Source organism: Chamaea fasciata, unplaced genomic scaffold (genome assembly GCF_029207755.1).
Source record: "Chamaea fasciata isolate MVZ Bird 193981 ecotype frontalis unplaced genomic scaffold, bChaFas1.0.hap1 SCAF_2, whole genome shotgun sequence".
Lineage (NCBI taxonomy): Eukaryota > Metazoa > Chordata > Aves > Passeriformes > Sylviidae > Chamaea > Chamaea fasciata.
The window spans coordinates 51,895,564-51,901,511 of record NW_027094087.1 but is presented as its reverse complement, the minus strand read 5'-3'; the positions used below and the strand labels follow the sequence as shown (position 1 = coordinate 51,901,511).

The window sequence follows — 5,948 nt, the reverse complement described above, 5'->3', positions numbered from 1 at the left end:
CAGGATCCAACCCACCTGCATGAGCACATTTCAAGGTGTTTGTTGGTGCCTGTGAAAGTCAGGAACACCCCCCTCTGCCCTGGGAGCCCTGATCCCCGTGAGGTGGATGGCACAAGGAAGGGTGTGTGCCCTGATGGTGTTGTCCTGGAGGGACAGAAGGAGGAAGCTTTATCCACTCTGAGCTTCAGGCAGAGGTCCCATGGAAATGCAACTGTGAGCCAAGCCCCTGTATGAACAGTGTGGGCTCCAAACAGCGTGGGCTGAAATGTCTGTAGGAACGGTGCTAATCTACACGTAAATAAATTTGCTCATTGAAGGAGCCAAATTAAAAACAAAAACACAACAATTTGATTTTTTCCCCTAGGGAAAGGAGTTGTGTTTTTCCTCACTTGAAAGGATGCTGACATTTTCCTTGATCTGCCCTTGTGTCTGAACAAAGGTAGCTGATTACTCGATATCTCAACTCCGATTTGGGATATATATTTTTTATTCCTCTTAGAGATTCAGAGGGTGGTAAAAAGCCTCATTCATTAATTAGTATGTCTCCTTCTTCTTTTGACCAGAAATGCAAGGGTATCCTTTTCTGTGAATGTCGTTTTCTTTCTGGGCTCTTGTACTTTAATTTCCTAGATGTGAAAAAACGAACAGAAGATAAATTAGGTATTGAAATGAGAGGATATGAACATGACTCTCTCCTACAGAACTTTTTCTTTCAAAGAGAAAAAAACTTTTGTATCTAAGCAAAACGGAATAAATGACTTTATAAATAAATTTTAATGAATAAAATGTTTTTTATCACTCAAAACTTTATATGGGAGAACAAATTTAGTTGAAAGATGATTCCAAGTCTTGGTGCAATTACTGTTCCCATGTATTTTTTGTTCTCCCACATACTATCCCAGCAATCTGGCTTTACTTCTCAAGTTATTAATCTAGGGTTTGTGGTTTTGGCGGATAACTGACTATTTTATTATGCCTAACACAGCAGTGCCTTGATGTTTAATATCTTGCTGATACACAAATATTAAGTTACAAAGGCAATATTTGGTATCTAGATGAAGGGGTCTTAGATGAGATGAGCTTGTCTACCTCTGCTTTCAACTACACAAGGATTAGTGTGAAAAAAATGAAAATTCTCTTCCTGATGAAGGAGGAAACTCATATGTTGCTAACATTTATTCCTGGATAGCTGGGGCTTTTTTCTTCTTAAAGGTTTATTTGTATTCTACTATGCCTGATGGCACAGAGGGTTTTGTCTCATCCAAGTTTTGTCAGTGTATTTCTTTCCTACCTCCTGCTCAATGATGATTGAGCTGTTCTGAGGTTAAAAGGATTCAGTGCTAAAATGCTGCTGGTGGTGTTGGGAGTGGGACACACACACCCCTTGGCACTGCTGACCTGTCACCTGCTCCTTCACTGGCCTCCTACACTTCCAGGCAGGTGTAGTCACCTTGGCCAAAGGGCTGGTGTTTGCACTGCTAAAGGATCATATTATTTCATAATAATTCTTCTCTTCCCTGAATCATGATGAGTGCTTTCTGGTAATGGTGATGCCATAACATTGGCTGTTGTGGCAGAGATCATCTTTGTGAAGGAGTCAGGCCATTCTCAGGGCTACCCCAAAGAATGTGGAACTCAGCCAAGAATGACTGCAAACCTCCCTGCTTTTCAGCATTTACAGATGGTAAGTCTTCGCTCTCCCATCCTCTGGGATCTACAGAGGTTTATGTTTTTTTTTTCTTCCCAAAGGTTGGGCTTGAACCTGACCAGCGTTCATCAGTTCTTCATTTTTCTCCTTTGGAAGGTCGTCACGTAGAGCATGGAGACCTGGGCAGATGATGGGGAAAGGCACAATCACCACTTTCCTCGGCTGCACGTCCCTTGGAGGCCTCTGTGAGTGCTGGACACCTGGATGCCAGGAGATGTGCTACTTGTCCCAAGTCCAGTGTTTGTTCACCCAAGGGCTTCTTGTGACATCTTCCCTAGTAGCCAGAGCAGGGCGTGTTCACAGCAATGCTGCTCAGTAAACACACATTTAATGGAAAAAAACTGAGAGACTTTTTCTTTTTTGGAAATTTTTCATGAATTATTTTTATTTAGGAAAACATGATATCATTCTGATGGTAAGAAAACAAACTGACAGGCCAACTTTCTGTAACTCCTAAAATATCACCTCTTATTTTTCATTTAGTAATATAAAAGAAGGAAGTGAAGAAATGGAATAGCCAAGACCAAACCCTATGTCTACTTCTTAGCTTTTGCTTCTTTTTCTGCCTTTGGCCACTGCTTGTAAAACAAGGAAGATGAAGAGTGTGTGCAAAGGAACATGTTTTCCCCTTGCAATGTGAAAATTCGGAAACCGAAAAAGAGTAGCTGGGGTGTTTTTCTGATTTTAAAAAATTTCTGGGGGGAAAATATCTTTTAAACCAACCTTTTATTTTTCAGTGAAGACATGCAAACCAGTTTGGCTCACCACATTTCATGGCTCAGCCTTCTCAGACCACAAATTATAGATGTCATGACAAATGTCAAAAATACAGCAGAACATAATAAATTATATATGCGGAGACACAAGTGCAGTCAGTCATATATACACAGGCATCCATCTGTGTGTATATAGTCACCTGTGTGCATATGAATGTGTCTGTGCAAATATATCTCTGCATGTGCGCATCCATGTGTGTGTGTGCACAGATGAAAAGTAGATGCCTTTGTGCTTGTAATCCAAGGAAGTCTCAGAGAGGTTCTGCTTCAGGAAGGCCTCCTTTGTCTGTTGGGGAGATACATTTCCATGCAATGTTTACCTGTGGTTGCCTCTGTTTTCACTGGCCCTGTAAAAATGTTTTGACCAGAATAAAATCTACCCAGCAGCACCATGAACCTGCATTTCCACCAGCTGTTTGGCATATTTGTTACCTGTGTGAGGAAATCTCGAAGACTGTTTCGTAAGAGTGTGGCAATACAGCCTAGGAATCACTCTTGGGTTGTGATACAAAAACTCAGTCCTTAGAAGTGACCCTTTCAGGTAAGAGTGGAAACCTTTTACACCTGCCAGTATATTTCATCAGGCCACGAGGAGACCAGATGAAGGTGGGAGGATATGTCAGCAGCAAGTCCCTCCCATTGAGAAATGCCACAAAAGCTGGCGTAATGTTTTGTGCAATGCTGTACAGCAGCCAAGCAGAGACAGCAAAGAGGAACTCTTTATTTAGTGGGAAAATAAGTTTAAGTTGAGTTGTCCAGGTTTATGTTCGGCTGTTTTAGCAGTTAACCAGTGCCCATACAAAGTGTTGAAAGAAAGGTCTAAGTTAGTCTTGTGTACAAGGTGGTCTCTCACACTGCCCCCAGTACCAGAGCAGCAGTTCAGCACTAATTCAGACACCTTTCTCACTTGGCTCAAGGCAGAGGGAGGACTCAGGTACTGGCCCGTGCCCTCCTCACCAGCTCCTCTCTGTGTTTCACGCATCTCAGTTCCTCACCTCCCAGATGTGCTCTGGATGCTGTCACATGCTAGTAAAAGCTCTGCATTTTATGAAAAGTCTCTATGGGTTTTGTTGCAGGCAGGTAATGCCTTGTTAAATGGACAGGGGGGTTTCTTCAGCCTGCACCCCTCATGCATGAGAGGTGTCCTGAAGAAGAAATTTCCCCGCCCCTCTGCCGACAGCTGTGCTGACTAAAAATGCCACATCCCCCTCATCATCCTCATTTTCCTAATTCCTCTATGGGACAGCCAAGAAAAATGTGATGTGGAAACCTTTGGCTGAACATCGAGTGACCTTGTGTGTCCTCCCAGCACGACTCTAGACTCATGAGTCTCTTGGCAAGGCTCTTTCTCTCTGGTAGTGATGTGTTTACACTGCCCTAGTTCCAGTGCAACTTCAATGGCAGTTGGTCGTGGGATGTCTGCTCTGCCTTGCACCATCTTCAAGCCCATCCTGCTCCTTTGCAGCCACTGTTTAAACTCAGGCTAATTGTAATCCCAAACACACTGCTCTTAAAAAAGCAGCTGCATCTCCTTTTATCATTGCAGGGACGTCTCACTCCTAAGGTAATACCTTCCTATGTGGATTTCAAAGAGGTAGCTCAAGGATCAAGAGCAGACTTTATGAGGCAGTGGCAGAGTCTGCCCCCAAATAGTATGATTCTGTCTTCAGACTTCCATACTTTCTCAGCTTTGAAGCAGTTCCTTTGGTTTTCAGCTTGGGGTTGTGATAGCTGACCTCCTTTCCACACTGCCACTACTCTGACAGTTCCCACACTAAGAGGTGTGCAAGCCCAGTACTTTTTATCCCTGTTAAGTATCAAAGAGGAATGTGAAATTCTATCTGTTTTTAAGACACTCATTGAAATCTATTTTTGTTGCTGCTAAAAATATGTCTTTATTGTGTGGTAGGAAAAAACTTCTTCTGGCTCAGCAGCTGCTCCAAGTGATCCGTAAATGTGCTCTCAGCCTCAGGTACAGAGCAGCGTCCCATGGCCCCTGGTTTGACCATGCAGAAAGCAGTGAAACAGCTGTTGGCAAGCCTGGTGTACAGTTATGACATTTTTCCTTCCAGAAAGTTGTTTTAGTTACTGAAAAGGAGTTCCTGTTTCCAGGCAAATGCTACAGTCACCAGTCTACCCTCCCATGTGTAAGATAGGTGCAAACCTACTGGAATAAATCTGAATGGCCTGGGAACAGCAAGGCAGGTTAATCCCAGACTCAGGACTGAGACAGCTGTGTGGGTCAATAAACCAGGAGTTCATACCTTCAAGGAAAAAATGAAAATAATATTCATCCTCATCTGACATGCAAAGTTACCCTCCCTCAGAAATGCAGGTCAGCTGAGCTTTCAGGAGAGCCTTCATAAGGATTTTCATTAAGTGGCTGAGACGGCTTTCCTTGACAAGAGAGAACGTGGAGCAGCTGTGTGCTGCACCAGACCAGGCTCTCCAGAGAATGGGGAGTCTGACTATTTCCACCTTTCTGACTTATTCTTTCTAGCAGGTGTTTACCCTGGTTTCTGTCCACCACCCACATTTCACAGAACAGCTACATCAGCAGACACCTGTGGCAGTTTGGAGGGACTCCCACAATGATTTGCAGTTTTCTGTGTTTCTCAACTATGCTTCAGAATTACCCAGAAATCCAGCCCAGTCAGATAATGCATGGGTCCCATGAGAACACTTTCCATTCCCTGCTCTTAATAAATCAGAGATTTAGAGTATAGTCAGATACCAGCAAAGAGGCAATAGTGGTACTTACCTGGAATCATGCATGACACCGTCATCTTCTTAGGTCAGTAGGAAGAATTTTCATTTGATCTAAAGGTGCTTTATTAATTTTACTGGCTGGTAGAACACTAGTTTTATTAGTGGAATAATCAGGTTGTAGAGTTTCACAAAAGCAGAAAACACACTTGAAGCCCTCTTCACTGAGGGCCAGTTTGGAATGTGACGTAAGTGCTGGGTCACACTTGGAAATCACTCGGTTTATCAGACATGCTGGGTGTGCCAAATTTGTAAAGTCAGCTGGAATGGGTGGTGCTTTTAATTAGCTTAATGCTGAACTTCTCTCCAAAAAAAAAGGTAGTTTTCCTCAACTGAAAGTTTTCCTAAGTACTAAGGTTAAGTAAAGATACTTTTGTAAATATTCCTTTGCTGAAAAACCTCCAAACAACTTCAGCTCCATTTAAACTGCTTATATAGGTTGGGTGGGAAACACTGCTTGTGGTGCTGAAAATTAGATTTTAAGATTTCTCAGTAGGTCTGTAACAATTATGTTTTTAGATATTGAAAACAGTTTGCTATTTCCAGTTTTGCATTCTGAAGGGGATGAGCTTGCATGGGACTGTCATTTGTGTTGTTATGTGGCTGGACCATGAACCTTACAACACATAGTTTGCTCCACATTTCAGTGACAGCTCTGATGCAACAGAAAAGTCAGAGGGCAATACACACATTGTATG

At 42.7% G+C, this 5,948-nt stretch overlaps 1 long non-coding RNA gene across 1 annotated transcript; it reads right to left on the bottom strand.

Moving 5' to 3' along the window:
• Positions 1 to 479: 479 nt before the first annotated feature.
• On the bottom strand, positions 480 to 5,414 carry LOC136285941 (uncharacterized). Its single transcript, XR_010719605.1, has 3 exons — positions 5,246 to 5,414; positions 1,768 to 2,016; positions 480 to 626 (listed from the first exon to the last, which is right to left on the bottom strand). It is a non-coding gene; the product is annotated as an uncharacterized lncRNA (long non-coding RNA).
• Positions 5,415 to 5,948: the final 534 nt, after the last annotated feature.